This window comes from Phyllobates terribilis, unplaced genomic scaffold, assembly GCF_046119375.1.
Source record: "Phyllobates terribilis strain yellow unplaced genomic scaffold, ASM4611937v1 Scaffold_11__3_contigs__length_659146591, whole genome shotgun sequence".
Lineage (NCBI taxonomy): Eukaryota > Metazoa > Chordata > Amphibia > Anura > Dendrobatidae > Phyllobates > Phyllobates terribilis.
The window spans coordinates 445266898-445289025 of record NW_027362771.1 but is presented as its reverse complement, the minus strand read 5'-3'; the positions used below and the strand labels follow the sequence as shown (position 1 = coordinate 445289025).

At 45.8% G+C, this 22128-nt stretch overlaps 1 long non-coding RNA gene across 1 annotated transcript; it reads left to right on the top strand.

The window, feature by feature from the left end:
* The first annotated feature begins 831 nt into the window (after positions 1–831).
* On the top strand, positions 832–9846 carry LOC141165238 (uncharacterized). The gene is made up of 4 exons (XR_012251106.1): positions 832–886; positions 9023–9413; positions 9496–9561; positions 9644–9846. It is a non-coding gene; the product is annotated as an uncharacterized lncRNA (long non-coding RNA).
* The last annotated feature ends 12282 nt before the right edge of the window (positions 9847–22128 follow it).

The following is a 22128-nucleotide window of genomic DNA, read 5'->3' as shown; positions in this document are numbered from 1 at the left end:
CATTCTTCTTCAGGAAATATAAAACCATATACAGTACATATACAGGGTACTGCAGGGTTTATATGGAGGTCTGAAATAGGGTGCCAAAAAAAAAGTTACATGACAGTGTGTCATGTGTCAAAGTTCATAGGGTACAGTTCAAGAAATTTATTTTAGCATGATAAACACACAGCAATATAACAACAAAACGTTTCGGTCATAATGACCTTCTTCAGTTGGCAAAAAGAACTGCTGGTGTAGTTAGAGAGGTAGGGTCCCAAACGGGCTGCCTTAGAGGAGCGTACGTAGGCTCCAGTTGTGCATCGCGGTGTCCACCGCTCGAGTTCTTTTTGCCAACTGAAGAAGGTCATTATGACCGAAACGTTTTGTTGTTATATTGCTGTGTGTTTATCATGCTAAAATAAATTTTCACATATAAAGGACATTTTGAGTGCCGAGGTTTCTTGAACTGTGTCCTAAAGGGTTCGGCCCCTGCTCGAGCACCTACAAAGGGAGTGCAGTGATATTTATTTTCAAAGTTCATAGGGTAGGCGCATGATGCATTTCAAGTTGAGAAAAAATATATATTTTTTGTATATAATCAAAAAGCAAATAATTGAAAAACTGCATACACATATGAATAAAAACAATCAACAGAACATGTCCAAAAGGTATAAACTTCATATAATAAATATACTGTTGATAAAAGCATGTCTTTCCTTTCTTGTATTTGTGAAAAGAAAAAAAACAAAAATATATTTTTTCTTCCCGGTTTGTCTGGACTCGAACACTGAGGTGTGTGTGGAAAAACATAGGGATAAAGGTCATTAGTTTATATTCCATGTTTTATTTGCTTTTCTGGTGAAATCATCCGTGGATCCACAGTCGCCTTTCAACCCTGGATCAGGTCAGCATGTATCAATACAATTTCTGATATTTATCAACTAGATAAGAACCCATCCTTGCACTATTCTTTCTCCTTAACTTTTTTTTGCATATTCTGAGAGCTGTAACTTTTTAATTTGTTTTGCCAAATGAGCCATATTAGGGTTTACTTTTTGTGTGACGGTTTGGTATTTTAATTTATACTATTTCATTTTTTACATATGACTTTTTGATCTCTTTTTATTCAATTTTTTTATGTGTCAGTATAATGAACAGCAACATTTGTGGCGTATTTCTTACCATTTTTTTATGGTGTTCACCATACGAAATAAATAACATTGCAGTTTTATACATCGGGACGCGGCGATAGCAATTATGTGTACATTTTTTTGCTTATTTTTGTTTTAACGCAAATGCTGCGTTTTTAGTGTGCAATTTTTTGTGTGTTTTTTTTACTTTTGTACATATTCTATTTTATTTTTTTCAGTTTTTCACTTAGTCCCACTGTGGGACATAGATAGTTTTTACTTTATTCACTGGTCTCATGCATTGCAGTACCCGTGATTACAACCGTGGGAGTGTAGGGGGGGAGGTGATCCTGCCAAAGGGTTTTTATTTAACTACTTAGATACTGCAGTCGCGATTGACAGCAGTATTTAAGGGGTTAATCGGCTCCGATCATTTCCAACTTCAGTCGATGCCTCAGGGTGTCAGCTGTCAAGTACAGCTGTCAACCGTGGGGATTGCGTCCACTGGGCGGCGCTATTCACTTATTCCTCAGCGTTATTAAAAAGCGTCATATGTCGAAAGACGTTTGTGTGAATAAGTGCTGAGAAGGATCAAGGTCCCAACAAATGGACACCCAGCAGTGGGGAGCTTTTTAAACATAATGTCCTGCTCAAAGAAAAGGAAGACGCACCTCCTATGTGCGCGCAGTGCAGAGACTGAAACAGAAAGCAAAAGTAATGAACTTGAATGTAAGTTTGTGTGCATGCAGCATGTACAGTGGTGGCCAAAAGTATTGGCACCCCTGCAATTCTGTCAGATAATACTCAGTTTCTTCCTGAAAATGATTGCAATCACAAATTCTTTGGTATTATTATCTTCATTTAATTTGTCTTCAATGAAAAAACACAAAAAGAATTGTCCTAAAGCAAAAATTGGACATAATTCCACACGAAACCTAAAAAAGGGGGTAGACAAAAGTATTGGCACTGTTTAAAAAATCATGTGATGCTTCTCTAATTCGTGTAATTAACAGCACCTGTAACTTACCTGTGGCACCTAACAGGTGTTGGCAATATCTAAATCACACTTGCAGCCAGTTAACATGGATTAAAGTTGACTTAACCTCTGTCCTGTGTCCTTGTGTGTACCACATTGAGCATGGAGAAAAGAAAGAAGACCAAAGAACTGTCTGAGGACTTGAGAAACCAAATTGTGAGGAAGCATGAGCAATCTCAAGGCTACAAGTCCATCTCCAAAGACCTGAATGTTCCTGTGTCTTCCGTGCGCAGTGTCATCAAGAAGTTTAAAGTCCATGGCACTGTGGCTAACCTCCCTAGATGTGGACGGAAAAGAAAAATTGACGAGAGATTTCAACGCAAGATTGTGCGGATGGTGGATAAAGAACCTCGACTAACATCCAAACAAGTTCAAGCTGCCCTGCAGTCCGAGGGTACAACAGTGTCAACCCATACTATCCGTCGGCATCTGAATGAAAAGGGACTGTATGGTAGGATACCCAGGAAGTCCCCACTTCTTACCCCGAGACATAAAAAGCCAGGCTGGAGTTTGTCAAAACTTACCTGAGAAAGTCTAAAACGTTTTGGAAGAATGTTCACTGGTCAGATGAGACAAAAGTAGAGCTTTTTGGGAAAAAGCATCAACACAGAGTGTACAGGAAAAAAAAGAGGCATTCAAAGAAAAGACCACGGTCCCTACAGTCAAACATGGCGGAGGTTCCCTGATGTTTTGGGGTTGCTTTGCTGCCTCTGGCACTGGACTGCTTGACCGTGTGCATGGCACTATGAAGTCTGAAGACTACCAACAAATTTTGCAGCATAATGTAGGGCCCAGTGTGAGAAAGCTGGGTCTCCCTCAGAGGTCATGGGTCTTCCAGCAGGACAATGACTCAAAACACACTTCCAAAAGCACTATAAAATGGTTTGAGAGAAAGCACTGGAGACTTCCAAGGTGGCCAACAATGAGTCCAGACCTGAATCCAATAGAACACCTGTGGAGAGATCTCAAAATGGCAGTTTGGAGAATGCACCCTTCAAATATCAGGGACCTGGAGCAGTTTGCCAAAGAAGAATGGTCTACAATTCCAGCAGAGCATTGTAAGAAACTCATTGATGGTTACCGGAAGTGGTTGTTCGCAGTTATTTTGGCTAAAGGTTGTGCAACCACGTATTAGGCTGAGGGTGCCAATACTTTTGTCTGGCCCATTTTTGGAGTTTTGTGTGAAATGATCAATGATTTGATTTTTGCTTCATTCTCTTTTGTGTTTATTCCTTGCAAGCAAATTAAATGAAGATAATAAGATCAAAGAATTTGTGATTGCAATCATTTTCAGGAAGAAACTGAGTATTATCTGACAGAATTGCAGGGGTGCCAATAATTTTGGCCACCACTGTAAGTGTATGTTCACACTGGCCACTAAACAGATAAAACAGAGAAAAACAAAATGAGCGAATAGCCTGCAGTAAAAAAATAAATAGCAACAGTGCATGCAAATGAAATACGGTACTTGGTTAACATATTTTTGATAAAAAAAAAAACATAAAAGCCTTCCCACCACCATAAAAGCCTTTCCCACACATAGACACATTAAACATGTAGTCATAAGTAGTGTTGAGCGAGCACTAAAATGCTCGGGTGCTCAAAGCTCGGGCCAAGCTCACCGTGATACTCGGGTGCTCGCCCTGAGCAACGAGCCCAATGTTAGTCTATGGGAGACCCGAGCATTTTTGCGGCAGCACCCCCGGCAGTCTGTAGAAAGCCTAAAAAGTGCCCAAAACGATAGTGACAGTGCTCAAAAGACATGGGGACAGCATGGGGATCGCCCCAGGAAGAATTTCTGACCCCCAGGTCACTGCTGTCAACAACGTGTTCAGAGGTATTAAGCCACTTTAACGGGCTCACAATAAAACGTTCAAAAACGAAACTGAAACGGTTTTCCTGTGAAATATGTTAAGGAACTTCCTTTCCAGGGTAAAGACTTGTGTATAAGGTAAAATAAATAACCAAAAACAAAAATACTCCTCCACACCTTGGGCTATGTTCACAAGTAGCACTTTTTATGCGTTTTTGCACTTTTATATTGCTTTTAACCATGACAAATGTATTCACCCGGAAATGTCATTTTAACATTTTACAATCTTATCTGGCCATTTGCTTTGTGACACATGCATATGTAGTGCCCCGAGGGTTCGGTTGCTACAGGGGTATTGCACCTAAACCAGAGGTGTGATATTTCACTCCCAGGTAAAGATGGAGTGTGGACCAGGTCTCAGTTAGCTGCATACACACACTCACCCCATTTCCGGGGGACAGCTCGACGGTGCTCCCATTTATGCAGGCACAACTGACCATGTCCCTGGCTGGAGTGGGGAGGGGGGAGAGAACCCAGTGATGTAGGAGCAGAGGGGATGGTTTCTGGAGCATAGTAGGAGCTCATTGGGAGGAGGTCACCTGAGCTCAGACACAGAGAAGCAGATAAAAGGTGGGAGCCATCTTAGTCAAGAGAGAAGAAGTCCAGTCAGGGGTTCAGAAGGGAGAGAGAGCTGACAGGGAGCCGAGGCTCAGCCTGAGCTCAGCCCCACGAGGCAGGCCTAGAGAGAAGGCCGGAGCCAGAGAGGAGAAGAGAAGAAGGAGAAGGAAGGAAGGAGAAGAGACAGAGGAGTAGAAAGGCTCCAGAAACAAGAAGGCAGAAGGGACCCTAAGAGAGCAGAACAGACAGCAACCGTTGCAAACCCGCATTATATCGGGTGAAGGGTCAGGCTGTGGAAGGGTACCGGATTCCCAAGTTGGTGGAGGTAAATCATCCCTCAGCCAAGAACCAGAGGTCATGATCATCTATTGGTGCGACCCTGCGCCAAACCTGCTAGGAAGGCACCATATAGGATAGCAGGAAGCGGAGGCCAACGCTTACCCGACACGGTCCGCGGTAGCTGGACAGAAGTTTGGTCACTGGTGGGGCACGAGAGGCCAGAGAAAGGACAGAAGGGGGTCCTGTGCCATACTCCTGAATTGCCTGGGGGTTGACCGAGCTCCTCACCTGGTGGACGCAGCACGGCTTGGGCAGTCATTGCTGACAGAAGTGACATGGATAACAACTGTGAGTAAAAACCCTGGACTGCACCATTGGACTCAGTGTGATCTTTGCTGCGCCTGCACCATCACCACCAGCATCCACCTACACTGCCCTGAGGCTACACTCTTCCCATGGGGAGTTATCCTACCCCTGTGCTGCACACCGAACACCAGCCTCAGCGGTCTGCCTTGCAGCGGCGGTTATCTTTGACCGCAATCCATGGGTGGCGTAGTCGGACATTTAAAACACTGATTGATAGATTGCCACAATTTGGTCTGACCACCCTGAGCCACGGGATCGGGTTGCCACTACTACCCCCATCAGCACCGTACACCAGAAGGCCCAGTTCCGGGTACCCCACGGCCCAGGGGGCGAGTCACATACAGTACTGAAAAGACATGGGAACAGCATGGGGAAGACCCTTGGAAGCATCTCTGACACCAAGGTCATTGCCTAAAAGTGTTCCCATCAGAAGTGATCCTTTCCGCATCAGAAGATGCAGACTTGCAACTATCCCTGTGCAAGTCCTTGTCCCAGGGCAGTGTTCAATTGTACCTCCCCCATTCCTTGCAATGCAAGCGCAAGTATGCAGCCTGCCACCCACCCACCCCCAGGCTGCAATACCATACTTCTAGCTTGCTTGCACTTGAAATGGTGCCTTTTAGTTTGGAGGAGGCCAAAGCTGGCCACTACCTCATGGCTGCTTCGGCAGTGAGGTATCCATACTCAGTCCCCAGCCTCCCGGCGGCCGTGTGACCATGCTCGGTCCCCAGCCGCCAGGGGGCGGCCGGGTGTCCATACTCGGTTCCCAGCCGCCCCGCGGCCGGGTGTCCACACATGGTCCCCAGCCGCTTGGGGGCGGCCGGGTGTCCTTAAACGGTCCCCAGCCGCTCCTATTTCTCCTTGAAACTTCCCCTACACTTTTCTTAGCCTGGCCTGCTTTAGGGCAGCATTGGTCGAGCCCACCAGAGAACCAGACTCCTCCGGTGGGCGCTGGCTTCTCCATCAGGGGAGTTGAGAGTGCCAAGGTGAGGAGCATGATGATGATGATAGAAGTTAGCATCTGCTTTAATTTCTTGGAATGCAAGCGTAAGTGTGCACCCAAACACCCACCCACCCCCAGGCTGCAATACCATACTGCTTGCTTGCACTTGAAATGGGGCCTTTTAGTTTGGAGGAGGCCAAAGCTGGCCACTACCTCATGGCTACTTCGGCAGCGAGGTATCCATACTCAGTCCCCAGCCGCCCGGCGGCCAGGTGTCCATGCTCGGTCCCCAGCCGCCAGGAGGCGGCCGGGTGTCCATACTCGGTCCCCAGCCGCCACGCGTATGGGTGTCCATACATGGTCCCCAGCCCCTTGGGGGCGGCCGGGTGTCCATAAACGGTCCCCAGCCGCCCCTATTTCTCCTTGAAACTTCCCCTACACTTTTCTTAGCCTGGCCTGCTTTAGGGCAGCATTGGTCGAGCCCACCAGAGAACCAGACTCCTCCGGTGGGCGCTGGCTTCTCCATCAGGGGAGTTGAGAGTGCCAAGGTCAGGAGCATGATGATGATGATAGAAGTTAGCATCTGCTTTGATTTCTTGGAATGCAAGCGTAAGTGTGCAACCAAACACCCACACACCCCCAGGCTGCAATACCATACTGCTAGCTTGCACTTGAAATGGGGCCTTTTAGTTTGGAGGAGGCCGAAGCTGGCTGCTACTTCATGGCTGCTTCGGCAACGAGGTATCCATACTCAGTCCCCAGCCGCCCGGCAGCCGCGTGTCCACGCTTGATCCCCAGCCACCAGGGGGCGGCCGGGTGTCCATACTCGGTTCCTAGCCGCCTGGGGGCGGCCGGGTGTCCATAAACGGTCCCCAGCCGCCCCTATTTCTCCTTCAAACTTCCCCTACACTTTTCTTAGCCTGGCTTGCTTTAGGGCACCATTGGACGAGCCCACCAGAGAGCCAGACTCCTCCGGTGGGCCCTTGCTTCTCCATCAGGGGAGTTGAGAGTGGCAAGGTGAGGAGCATGATGATGATGATAGAAGTTAGAGTCTGCTTTGTTTTCTTGGAATGCAAGCGCATGTATATAGTATCTGCTAGGCCTGAGGTGGTCAGCGTTTTGGCGCATATCCTACCTCCTCTGAGGATTGCTGGATGTTTTCCTGCTACTATCCCAGTTCTATGACTCCCGTTAAAACAAAGCTTCAGGTGATGAATGATGGATGAGGTGGTGGCAAAGGAGAAAGAGCAGGAGAAACAGGGACCATTCACATCAATATCAGGCCAGTCAACCACACACGTCTTGTAGGATATGTTTCAGTACCAAAAGGAGTGGTTTGGCTACACAGTTATAGGGCATGCAGTGAATGCAATGCCAACCAAAAGTTTCAAGGCACTCCAATGCCCCTTGGAAGTAACATGGAAGTCAGAGGGCCTTAACTAAACCGTTTTTTCCATTTATATCAACTGGGTCTCCTGTGCACTGTTGGCCTAAGCAGTGAATGGATCGCTTTCCAAAAATTATGAGGAACTGCAATGCCCCTTGAAACAGACGTGGATTACAGCATACTAAAAAGCTTCTACCCATTATTGGGGAGTGGGTCTCCCTTAGTGTTCGCCTATGCATTGAAAAGCAAAAGCTGACTAAAATTAGGAGGAAATGCAATGCCCATTGGAAGAAAGGTGGAGGTCGCAGTGGAATAAAAAGACAATATCAATGCTCCTTGGAAAAGTGGTGGAGGTCTCAGTAGCTTAACAAGACGGTTTTAATGCCCCTGGGGAAAGTGGTGGAGGTCGCAGTAGCTTAACAAGACGGTTTTAATGCCCCTTGGAAGAATGGTGGAGGTCACAGTGGAATAAAAAGACAATATTATTGCCTCTGGGAAAAGTGGTGGAGGTCGCAGTAGCTTAACAAGACGGTTTTAATGCCCCTGGGAAAAGTGGTGGAGGTCGCAGTAGCTTAACTGCCACCATGCAGTACGCATCCTCCATAAAAAGATTCGTCAACATTGGAAAATTTTACAAACGGCATACCCATCGGTCCCTGACTTCAAAAACCCCTTCCTCCCATGCTTCAAAAGAGCCCCCAACATTAAAGATCGCCTGATCCGAGCTGACCTACATACCAACCCTCCCGTACCGAGACAAAGATTTCTCTCAAACCCCAAGACTGGGACCTTTCCCTGTCTTCACTGTTTTCAATGTAACAATGTCATCAGGGGTAGTACTTTTCATCATCCACATTCCGGCAAACAGTACCACGTTAGAGATTATTTCACATGCAATTCTTCCTTTGTAATCTACCTCATTAAATGCCCATGTGGTCTCATCTATATTGGAGAAACTACCCAACCGTTCAAAGACTGCATATCAAAACATAAGTCCACCATCCGATGCAAAAATCTACTACTACCCATACCACATAATTTCTCCTCCGCTGGACACACCGTTTCACAGCTCAAATTCCAGGTAATAGACCATGTACCCATACCACGAAGAGGTGGCGACCGCATCCGTATGCTTAAACGCCGTGAATCCTTTTGGATTCACGAATTGCAAACATTAACTCCCAAAGTTCTCAATCGAGATTATGATCTGCTTTCTTTCATTTACTTAAGTAGCACTTAATACATATATACATTAGGTCCTGATTACTCCGGGATTCTCCCATCTCACAACACATACTGTCAGTGGACCTTCACTCAAAATGTATAAATAATAAAACCATGGTCTGTTATTTAAAATAAATGTTTTATTTAAGATTGTACCTAGAGGGATAATTATGCCATAAGGACGTTACTAACTACTTCTGTATGTATATACCTGTTTTACTGATATGGTCTTCTTTATCCTCAGCAACCGACCTAGACCTCTACCTCTCCTCCTGCTCCCTATGGATGTCCCCCTTCTGGATTTAACTATCTACCTGCATATATTAGCCAGCCACACATCGACAGCACGCAGTGGAATGCACTATTCAGCTCCTGGAACGCAAACAGAGGCACTTCCGCCCACATGACTGTCACATGATCCGATGACGCGTATTCGCATCACTTCCGGTTTCGGGTCCTCACAGAAGCGCGCTTTTTCAGCATCCCACTGCCACCAATACCTCTTCCAGCACCATCACCACTCCCCCCCACCATATATAAACCCCAGGGGGTCGGACCACACACACTGCACCACCATTGAACAAGCGGTGGACACCGCGTTCACACTGGACTGCATACAGGTCAGCACACCACAGGTATGTGTCTCCCACCACATGCCCCCTGTTTTTGGGGTTCTATAGTATTTGTCTCCTTCACCAATGCTATATCTTTTTACAGCCATTGCCGCGCACGTACCATTTCTGATTTATACTACAAAGTATACATTGACAGTTTTCAGTTCAGGTATGCCTATTCTCTTTAGTATCCACTTCTTACTTTGTAACACACATGGGTCTCCCCTAACGGAACTACTTTTCCTTTACAGTAACCGTAGTGGATTTTATCCACCCTCATGACCCTTGCCTTGGTATGTTACCTTACTCTTATTTCTATATCTTCCATGGGACATCCATCCCAATTCCTCCCATATCCCTCCCTCGTGTCGCCTTATTAAGGTATATTTGCGGCTCACAAGAACTACACTTGTTCATGTATTCCTCCTATTTTGTGAATCGGCGTTTTCAGAAAAATGACAACAATTTATATTGTATGTAATTGTTTGTCTGTTGTTTTTCTTGTCTTTGTAGTACACTGATGAAGGTCCCGAGGGACCGAAACGTTTGTCTATTCTATTGTACCTACTTCATTAAAAACTCTATATAATTTTTCACGAAAATCTTGAGTGCCAGGTTTTTCTAATATATGCAGTAGCTTAACAAGACGGTTATAATGCCCCTTGGAAGAGACGTGGATTTTGCAGTAGCTTAACAAGATGGTTTTAATGCCCCTTGGAAGAGACATGGAGGTCGCAGTGGAATAAAAAGACAGTATCAATGTCCCTGGGAAAAGTGGTGGAGGTCGCAGTAGCTTAACAAGACGGTTTTAATGCCACTTGGAAGAATGGTGGAGGTCGCAGTGGAATAAAAAGACAATATCAATGCCCTTTGGAAGAGTGGTGGAGGTCAAGGTAGCTTAACAAGACGGTTTTAATGCCCCTTGGAAGAGACGTGGAGGTTGCAGTAGCTTAACAAGACGGTTTAAATGCCCCTTGGAAGAATGGTGGAGGTTGCAGTAGCTTAATAAGATGGTTTTAATGCCCCTTGGAAGAGACGTGGAGGTCTCAGTGGAATAAAAAGACAATATCAATGCCCCTTGAAAAAGTGGTGGAGGTTGCAGTAGCTTAACAAGACGGTTTTAATGCCCCTTACAAAAGCCATGCAGTACAGCATATTAAAAACATTATTCCCATTTTTGGGGAGTGGGTCTCCCATAGTCTTTGCCTATGCCTTCCAAGCAAAAGCTGCCAAAAATTAGAACGGAGGAACTTGCAATGCTGGCAACACGGACCACGGTCACCCTGGTGGTATAGTGGTGGTGGAGGCTGAGGATAAGGAGAAGAGCAAAATACAGCCGAAATGAGGAAGCGTATACCCATGTGTGGGTGTGAAGCGGTGCATGGGAATACACCTCCCGAAATAACACAGTGGATTTGACTTTATGTTACTCTGCTGTCATTTGGTGGTGATGAGAAGTCTGGCCCAATCCAGCCCTTGTTCATTTTGATAAGGGTCAGCATGCCAGCATTGTCAGTTGACAGGCGAGTGGGCTTATCAGTTATAATTCCCCCAGCAGCACAAAAAACAAGCTCCGATAACACGCTGGCGGCAGGGCAGGCCAGGACCTCCAAGGCATACAGAGCGAGTTCATTCCAAGTGTCCAGCTTGGATACCCAATAATTAAAAGGCACAGAGGAATCACAGAGGATGCTGGTACGGTCAGCAAGGTACTCCCTCACCATATTTTTAAACTTTCCACTCCTTGTGAGAGTACCCCCCGCCTCAGGGCCTGTAAGCTGGGCAGGTCTCAGAAAACTGTCCCAGAATGTTGGCAGTGTTCCCCTGCCTCTGCTTGATTGGAGTTGCATCTCTCTCGCCTGTACGCCTTGGTTGGTCAACGAACTGTGACCTCTGCCGCTAGCGTGTTCAGATGGGAATTTTTTTAACAGTTCTGCAGCAAGGGCCTTCTGGTACTGCCCCATTTTTGTAGACCTTTCCACCTCAGGAATAAAAGAGTGAAAGTTGTCCTTGTAGCGGGGGTCTAAAAGTGTCACCAACCAGTAATGACTGTCACCCAACATTTTGACAATGCGAGGGTCACGTTTAAGGCAGCGTAACATAAAGTCAGCCATGCATGCCAGACCGTTAACGGGCAAGACTTCCGTGTCCTCACCAAGATTACGACTGACCATGCTCTCCTCCTCCACCTCCTCCTCCCCCCTGTCCTCAGGCCACCCACGCTGAACCGACTGTATGACAGTTGTACAGGTACTACCGTCTACAGCGCATGATACAAGCTCCTGTTCCTCCTCCTCATTTTCCTCCTCCTCTCTCTTATTGTACCCCAACGCACGTTGGGATGAGATGAGGCTGGGCTGTGTGTAATCGCCCATTACGGGTTCTTGATCCATTTCATCATACTCTGGCTGCAATGCCTCCTCTTTAATTCTCTGCAGAGAGCGTTGCAAAACACAGACAAGTCGGATGCTGAAGCTAATAATGGCGTCATCGCCACTCACGATCTTTGTGGACTCCTCAAAGTTTGTCAGGATGGTACATATGTCAGACATCCAGGTTTACTCCTGAGGTCTTATGTGTGGAGTCTGACCTGAATATCGACGGCCTTGTTGCAGCTGGTACTCCACAACTGCTCTCTTCTGCTCACAAATCCTTTGCAACATGTGTAGGGTAGAGTTCCAACATGGGGGGACATCACACACCAGTCAGTGTGCCGGAAGCTGCAAATGCTGCTGCAACACAGCAAGGGTGGCGGAAGCTGTAGCCGACTTGTGAAAATGAGCTGACAGGCGGCGTACTTTGACGAGCCGATCTGGCAACTCGGGGTACGATTTAAGGAACCGCTGAACCACGAGGTTAAGCACATGAGCCAGGCATGGTACGTGTGTGATCTCGCCTCGCCTCAGAGCCACCACCAGGTTACGGCCATTGTCACACACGACCATGCCTGGATGTAGGTTCAGCGGTCTCAGCCACAGATCTGCCTGCTCTTTCACAGCTGTCCACAACTCTCAAGCAGTGTGAGATTTATCACCTAAGCTTATGTGTTTCAGCACAGCCTGTTGCTGCTTGGCTAAGGCAGTACTGCAGTGCTTCCAGTTTGTAACTGATGTGGTGCTATCTGAGATGGAGGCTGAACATGAGGAGGAGAAGGAGGATGATGCACAGGAGCTGTACACTGTGGGGGCAGCTCTGACTGACACAGGGCCCGAAATCCTTGGTGTGGGGAGGATGTGTTCTGTCCCAAGGTCCGACTGGGTTCCGGCTTCCACTGTGTTTACCCAGTGTGCCGTCAGGGAGATGTACCGTCCCTGGCCACAAGCACTTGTCCACATGTCCGTTGTCAGGTGGACTCTCCCAGTAACTGCGTTGTTGAGGGCACGGCAGATGTTTTGGGACATGTGCTTGTGTTGTGCGGGGATGGCACACCGGGCAAAATAGTGTCAGCTGGGGACCGAGTACCGAGGGACGGCCACAGCCATAAGGTTGCGGAAGGATTCCGTCTCCACCAGCCTAAAAGGCAGCATTTCCAACACAAGCAGTCGTGAAATGAGCGAATTTAGGATTGTGGCCTGTGGGGCGTTGTCTGCGAATTTGCGCTTTCGTTCAAAGCTCTGGGATATGGACAACTGAACCCTGCGGTGGGAAGTGGAAGTGGACGTGGACGCTGTTTCTTGAGAAGCTGCCATAATAAGTGAAGACTGAGAGGAGGGGGCATCTTTGCATGCAGTATGGACAGGGGATTGCCTTGCACACACAACTGGGGGTTCTATTACACGCACAACAGTGGAAGAAGCAGTGGTGACACCCGCTGACACTGGTCGTGGACCCTGGGGTTCGCCCCACAAAGTCGGGTGCTTTGGTGCCATGTGCCTGATCATGCTGGTGGTGGTAAGGCGGGTAGTTTTGTCACCCCTGCTGATGCTGGCATGGCAGGTGGTACAAATGGCATTTTTGGGGTTATCAGCAGAGTCTTTAAAAAAATTCCAGACTCTGGAAGACCTACCGGTTGTACTGGAAATGTCCCTTGTGTTGGTGTTACGGGGAACTGTTGCCCGCCTTCTGTGTGCGGCCACCACACTGCTTCTTCCTGCCTGTTGGGGTACTCTGCCTCCCTCCCCCTGTGTGCTGCTGGCCTCATTTTGTGTGTCCTCCTGCCACGTTGGGTCAGTTACTATATCATCCACCACCTCCTCCTCTTCCACTTGCACACAACGATCCTCCTCCTCACTTCGTGGCAATTGTGTCTCGTCATTGTCCACCTCTTGTGACAAATTGCCAGCGTCGACATCCTCTGGCCTTGGCTGTTCAAATATTTGGGCATCGCTACATGGGATCTCCTCTTCCACCACTTCCAGCGGAGCAGGCGAGGGGCACAATTATGGAAATGGTCCAGTGAGCAGCTCTTCAGAGTGTCCAAGTGAGGGATCAGTTGCTGTCTGACGACACTCGGCATGGTGGGAGGAAGGAGAATCAGGGTGAGGTGGAGTATGCCGTCGAGACTCACGGCTACTAAAACTTGACCATGTGGAAGACAGACCGGAGGTGGTGGTGTCCAGGTAACTGGAAGTATTATCTGCTATCCAATTAATAACCTGTTCACACTGATCAGTTCGCAATACTCGTGTTGTAGTGTGCTTCCCTAGTAATTCGGTCAAGAAGAGGGAGCGAGAAGATGTGGCTGTTGGTTGTGGCACATTTTCACCTTGGCCACGGCCCCATCCTCTACACGCACCATCACTAGGACATCCAGTTCCACGTCCCTTGCCAAGCGCCTTGCCCATTGCAAATGAAGTCAAATAGCTTACACTCGCACTATCAATAGAAAAAGGGTAATACAAAGGAGATTAGAACCGTGGAAGAGGAAAACCACAGTTCTATTTGTCTGGCCTACACCAGAATCATTTAAACAGATATATTTGTGACTGAACAGACAGGGAGACACTATTACTGTTTTTTTTACATAAAACAGGCCAAATACAGAGATTTGAACTGTGGAACTGCAAAACCACAGTTCTAATTTACTGGCGTATACCAGACTTTTTTAAATAGATATATTTGGGGCTGAACAGTCAGCGACTTATTCAAACTGTATTTTTTGTGTAAAAAAAAACTAAAAGTGGATAATACAGAGATTTGACCCATGGAACTGCAAAACCACAGTTATACTTACGTGGTGCACACCAGACACTTTTAAACAGATATATTGGTGTCGGACCAGTCAGGGAGACACTATTACAGTTTTTTTTTACGGCAAAAAATGCCAAAAACAGGATAATACAGAGATTTGACCAGTGGAACTGCAAAACCCCAGTTCTATTTTTCTCTCCTACATCAGACTCTTTTAAACAGATTTATTGGCGTCTGAACAGTCAGGGAGACACTATTACTGTTTTTTTTTACGGCAAAAAATGCCAAAAGCAGGATAATACAGAGATTTGACCTGTGAAACTGCAAAACCACAGATCTATTTTTCTGGCCTACACCAGACTCTTTTAAACAGATATATTGGTGTCTGACCAGTCAGGGAGACACTATTACTATTTTATTTTATGGCAAAAAATGCCAAAAACAGGATAATACAGAGATTTGACCCGTGGAACTGCAAAACCACAGTTCTATTTTTCTGGGCTACACCAGACTCTTTTAAACAGATATATTGGTGTCTGACCAGTCAGGGAGAAATTATTACTATTTTATTTTATGGCAAAAAATGCCAAAAACAGGATAATACAGAGATTTGACCCGTGGAACTGCAAAACCACAGTTATAGTTATGTGGCGTACACTAGACTTTTTAAACAGATACAGTACAGATCAAAAGTTTGGACACACCACACGGACAAACCACAGTTTTAAATAGCTGGCCTGTAGGTAACTAGTTTTAACAGTGCGAACCTCATGTCAATCAGTTCACTGACACACTGCAACAACATTTAAATGGAGGCCAGAAATGGCATTATTTTCAGCGCAATTATATATGATCCTTGTGACTGACAAACCACAGTTTTAAATAGCTGGTCTGAAGGTAACTATTTTTAAAAGCAAACTGGTGTCAATAACTTCACTGACACACTGAAACAAAATTTTAATGGAGGCCAGAAATGGCAATATTTTCAGCGCAATTATACAGTACAGACCGAAAGTTTGGACACACCTCATTTAAAGATTTTTCTGTATTTTCATGACTATGAATATTGTACATTCACACTGAATGCATCAAAACTATGAATTAACACATGTGGAATTATATACTTAACAAAAAAGTGTGAAACAACAGAAAATATGTCTTATTTTCTAGTTTCTTCAAAGTAGCCACCTTTTGCTTTGATGACTGCTTTGCACACTGTTGGCATTCTCTTGATGAGCTTCAAGAGGTAGTCACCGGAAATGGTCTTCCAACAATCTTGAAGGAGTTCCCAGAGATGCTTAGCACTTGTTGACCCTTTTACATTCACTCTGCGGTCCAGCTCACCCCAAACCATCTCGATTCGGTTTAGATCTGGTGACTGTGGAGGCAAGGTCATCTGGCGTAGCACCCCATCACTCTCCTTCTTTGTCAAATAGCCCTTACACAGCCTGGAGGTGTGTTTGGGGTCATTGTCCTGTTGAAAAATAAATGATGATCCAACTAAACCGGATGGATTAGCATGCCGAGGCAAAATGCTGTGGTAGCCATGCTGGTTCAGTATGCCTTCAATTTTGAATAAATCCCTAACAATGTCACCAGCAAAGCACCCCCACACCATCGCACCTCCTCTTCCATGCTTCACGGTGGGAACCAGGCATGTAGAGTCCATCCATTCACCTTTTCTGCATCGCACAAAGACACGGTGGTTGGAACCAAAGATCTCAAATTTGGACTCATCAGACCGAAGCACAGATTTCCACTGGTCTAATGTCCATTCCTTGTGTTCTTTAGCCCAAACAAGTCTCTTCTGCTTGTTGCCTGTCCTTAGCAGTGGTTTCCTAACAGCTATTTTACCATGAAGGCCTGCTGCACAAAGTCTCCTCTTAACAGTTGTTGTAGAGATGTGTCTGCTGCTAGAACTCTGTGTGGCATTGACCTGGTCTCTAATCTGAGCTGCTGTTAACCTGCGATTTCTGAGGCTTGTGACTAGGATATAAGTATCCTCCGAAGCAGAGGTGACTGTTGGTCTTCCTTTCTTGGGGCGGTCCTCATGTGAGCCAGTTTCTTTGTAGTGCTTGATGGTTTTTGCAACTGCTCTTGGGGACACTTTCAAAGTTTTCCCATTTTTTCGGACTGACTGACCTTCATTTCTTAAAGTAATGATGGCCACTCATTTTTCTTTACTTAGAATTTGTATTATGGCAAGAAAAAAGCAGCTAACAGTCTATTCAGTAGGACTATCACCTGTGTATCCACCAGACTTCTGCACAACACAACTGATGGTCCCAACCCCATTTAAAAGGCAAGAAATCCCACTTATTAAACCTGACAGGGCAGACCTGTGAAGTGAAAACCATTTCCGGTGACTACCTCTTGAAGCTCATCAAGAGAATGCCAAGAGTGTGCAAAGCAGTCATCAAAGCAAAAGGTGGCTACTTTGAAGAACCTAGAATAAAAGACATATTTTCAGTTGTTTCACACTTTTTTGTTAAGTATATAATTCCACATGTGTTAATTCATAGTTTTGATGCCTTCAGTGTGAATGTACAATTTTCATAGTCATGAAAATACATAAAAATCTTTAAATGAGAAGGTGTGTCCAAACTTTTGGTCTGTACTGTATACCCCCTTTTTCACATGTAAAGCGCCATGGAATAAATGGCGCTATAATAATAAATAATAATAATAATAATAACACATACCACTAGAGGCAGACACTGAAAGTGAAGGGCCTCTGTGCAAAACTTGTTTCTGGGGCCCCTCCCATCAAGCCCCACCCATAAAAACACACCACATTTACATGTATATTCAAATTAAGCACAATATAATAAAATATGCATATGACAATTTACACATTACTCACATGTACTTAGTATGTGCATACATAAAAGAATATATATAATATGCACATAACACAAATGATATTTTTGTGATACACTGATGATTGTTCAAACTGGCAATCATATAATTTAAATGCTGCAGTCAATGATTTACAGCAATATTTAAATGGTAATACAGCAGTAATTAGAGCAAGGTATGGTGCGGGATCAGCTCCTGAGCTCACTGAGTACAATGGGACCCAACATAGGACATTTCGAAGGGGTTATATTTACTTAAAAATAAACAGTTAACAGTTATGGCTCATTCAGATGATTACATATTTGGTCCGTTTGCTGTCCATTGAACATGGGTAGCACACGGTCTGCATATACAATCTGTCTTATATTCTAGGTTCTTCAAAGTAGCCACCTTTTGCTTTGATGACTGCTTTGCACACTCTTGGCATTCTCTTCATGAGCTTAAAGAGGTAGTCACCGGAAATGGTCTTCCAACAATCTTGAAGGAGTTCCCAGAGATGCTTAGTACTTGTTGGCCCTTTTGGGTTCACTCTGCAGTCCAGCTCACCCCAAACCATCTCGATTGGGTTCAAGTCTGGTGACTGTGGAGGCCACGTCATCTGGCGTAGCACCCCATCACTCTCCTCCTTGGTCAAATAGTCCTTACACAGCCTGGAGGTGTGTTTGTCCTGTTGAAAAATAAATAATGGTCCAACTAAACGCAAACCGGATGGAATAGCATGCCACTGCAAGATGCTGTGGTAGCCATGCTGGTTCAGTATGCCTTCAATTTTGAATAAATCCCCAACAGTGTCACCAGCAAAGCACCCCCACACCATCACACCTCCTCCTCCATGCTTCACGGTGGGAACAAGGCATGTAGAGTCCATCCGTTCACCTTTTCTGTGTCGCACACGGTGGTTGGAACCAAAGATCTCAAATTTTGACTCATCAGACCAAAGCACAGATTTCCACTGGTCTAATGTCCATTCCTTGTGTTCTTTAACTCAAACAAGTCTCTTCTGCTTGTTGCCTGTCTTTAGCAGTGGTTTACTAGCAGCTATTTTACCATGAAGGCCTGCTTCACAAAGTCTCCTCTTAACAGTTGTTGTAGAGATGTGTCTGCTGCTAGAACTCTGTGTGGCATTGACCTGGTCGCTACTCTGAGCTGCTGCTAACCTGCGATTTCTGAGGCTGGTGACTCGGATAAACTTATCCTCAGAAGCAGAGGTGATTCTTGGACTTCCTTTCCTGGGGCGTTCCTCATGTGAGCCAGTTTCTTGGTAGCGCTTGATGGTTTTTGCAACTGCACTTGGGGACACTTTCAAAGTTTTCCCAATTTTTTGGACTGACTGACCTTCATTTCTTAAAGTAATGATGGCCACTCGTTTTTCTTTACTTAGCTGCTTTTTTCTTGCCATAATACAAATTCTAACAGTCTATTCAGTAGGACTATAAGCTGTGTATCCACCAGACTTCTGCACAACACAACTGATGGTCCCAACCCCATTTATAAGGCAATAAATCCCACTTATTAAACCTGACAGGGCACACCTATAAAGTGAAAACCATTTCTGGTGACTACCTCTTGAAGCTCGTCAAGAGAATGCCAAGAGTGTGCAAAGCAGTCATCAAAGCAAAAGGTGGCTATTTTGAAGAGCCTAGAATATAAGACATATTTTCAGTTGTTTCATACTTTTTTATTAAGTATATAATTCCACATGTGTCAATTCATAGTTTTGATGCCTTCAGTGTGAATGTACAATTTTCAAAGTCATGAAAATACAGAAAAATCTTTAAATGAGAAGGTGTGTCCAAACTTTTGGTCTGTACTGTACATACAAGAACAATTACAATAATCTTGAACAAAACATGACGGCGTCTGGTATGGGAGGAGAGATGACCCTGCCCACGAGGGCTCACAATCTACAAGGGATGGGTGAGGATACAGTAGGCGAGGGTAGAGCTGATCGTGCAGCGGTATGGAGGAGCGGCAGTTACTGCAGGTTGTACTCTTGTCGGAAGAGGTAGGTCTTCAGGTTCCTTTTGAAGGTTTCCACAGTAGGCGAGAGTCTGATATGTTGGGGTAGAGCGATCCAGAGTAGTGGGGATGCATGGGAGAAATCTTGTATACGATTGCGTGAAGAGGAGATAAGAGGGGAGTAGAGAAGGAGATCTTGTGAGGGTCGGAGGTTGCGTGTAGGTAAGTAACGGGAGACTAGGTCACAGATATATTGAGGAGACAGGTTGTGGGTGGCTTTGTATGCCATGTTTAGGGTTTTAAACTGGAGTCTCTGGGAAATAGGGAGCCAGTGAAGGGATTGACAGAGGAGAGGCCGGGGAATAGTGGGGGGACAGGTGGATTAGTCGGGCAGCAGAGTTAAGGAGAGAATGGAGGGGTGCAAAAGTGTTAAAAGGGAGGCCACAGAGTGGGAGGTTGCAGTAGTCGAGGCGGGAGATGATGAGGGTGTGCACTAGTGTTTTTGCCGATTTGTGATTGAGGAATGTGCGGATACGGGTGACGTGCCCCTAGGACTGTGGGGTACTCGCCACCGGGTCGGTCGGTTCCTTGGGATAGTCATGGGGGCGTGACCCGGTCCGGGGCTCTAGGCGGTCAATAAAAAAGGACAAGTTTCATGACGCCACCAGTGGTATGTGGCTATAGGTGGCCGCCGCTGCTGAAAGAGACTGCTGGGGCTGTTGGTAACGCAGCTGGGATGGATTTGCTCCCCACTGGTAGAGCGGGGCCCCAGGGCTATCGGTACAGTTTATGCAGCAGATTGTGGATGTTGGGATGCAGGACTGAGGGTGCAGATAATGACCAGATGACACAAGAATGATGGCTTCCTCTACCTTTACTTGATATTTGATGGTGCAGACCGGGGCACTGGTAACAGAAGGTAATGGAGATCCGGGCAGCCTAGAAGCAATTTGGGATCCACCTCACCAGGTGGGGTTGTAGGCCTTCCTTCTGCGCTGTCCTCTTTGGCCCTGCCGCCTAAAGCTATGCTGCGGCCCTCTTTCCTGAGTGATCGTTAAATCCTAGCCCATATGGCAGGCAGTTTGAGCCTTTTTCAGCTGTCGCTCCTTTGTGGCAGCTCCGGGCTCTAGTATGCTGCTGAGCCACCGGGTGTGTGGTGGGGCCAGGGGACCTGCAGTCTACTGCCCTCCGGATTTAGCTGCTGGGACTTCAGTACCCGAGCAACCACGGACTCTAGTGTCTGGTTTCTGGTGCTTTTCTCTGGGGCGAGCTTAGTCACAGCTCCCCTCCCCAGGTTCTCCCTTGTCTTTCTCTCTCTCTGCTCTGTCCCCAACTGACTTTTCTCACTCCAACTGAGGTTTCTCACCCCCGCCTGTGGGCTCCAATTTAAATGGGAAAGCTCCCCTGAAACCAGGTTAGAGCTCCCCCCTTCTAGTCTGGAGCCAGGAAATATGTTGGATGCTGGTGTTACCTGATAAGGGGACCCCTGCTTGCTTCCAGGCATGGCATCACCCCCTGTGAGTGAGGCAATGCCAATGTGGCATCCGTACTCCTGGGGTGCCACACGGGAGATATTTTTGAGTTGGAGTCAGCAGGAAGTGGAAAGTGCTTGGATATGTGGTTTGAAGGAGAGATCAGAGTCCAGGGTTACCCCAAGGCAGCAAGCTTGCGGGACTGGGGAGAGCCATTGAAGTTGATAGATAGTTCTGGTGGGGGGGTGAATGAGATGTTGGAAAGATGATGAATTCTGTTTTGTCCATATTAAGTTTCAGAAATCTAGCAGAGAAGAAGGATGAAATAGCGGACAGACATTTCGGGATTTGGGTTAGTAGGGAGGAGATGTCTGGTCCGGAGAGGTAGATCTGTGTGTCATCAGCATAGAGGTGATACTGAAAGCTGTGAGACTCAATGAGCTGTCCCAAGCCAAAGGTGTAGATGGAGAAGAGCAGAGGTCCTAGAACTAAACCTTGTTATATAAATGTATATGGACAGAGGTTGAATGCATTTTTTTAAATGTCCACTTTACCTTTTTTATTAATATTTACATTATGGGCATCAACATGTTCTCCACCTTTTCTATTTACATACATTTGTTTTTTTTTATTGTGTGTAGTGCCTTTGTTCACTAGTGTCTGTAGGGGAAAAAAAGAAGCAAGCATCATAAAATAAAATAAAAAATATGGCAATAGATGTAAACATTAAGATGTGAATTATATTTCTGAATTGCACTGAAACATGGTTTCTAAGACCATATTGTGTATTATTTACATCTGTTTGGCTGCTAGCGGGCTGGTATTTATTGGCTTCTTGCATATGCTGCTGTGTTACATGTTGTAAACAAGGCGAGTAACTGCATGTGTAAATTATGCATAAACGGGAGCTGGAAAATGTAATTCCAGACAGTAATCAAAACAATTAAACATCCCTTAGAGGGGATTTACCTATGGCCATGTTGTACTGTCCATCAGTTATATCAAGCTATTACTGTATGCCAGAGAAAAACTACTTTTCCATCTTATCTGCTGAACTTGCAGTGTCTCTCTAGCTTCTATGGGTAAAGCAGGTAGCAATTTACTCCCACTGGACTCGTAATAAATATGTGCTTCCTGCTTGTTGTCCTGCATAAGCTTTAAGCCCCTCATACACACTAGACAAAAGTTAGATAAAAGCAGTGGCATAACTAGAGTCAGATGGATCCCGATGCAAAATTTGGACCTGGCCCCCAACCCCACGAATGTTGGTTAGATGTATGGGCCCTTGTAACTTTTTAAATCCGATAAGGACATAC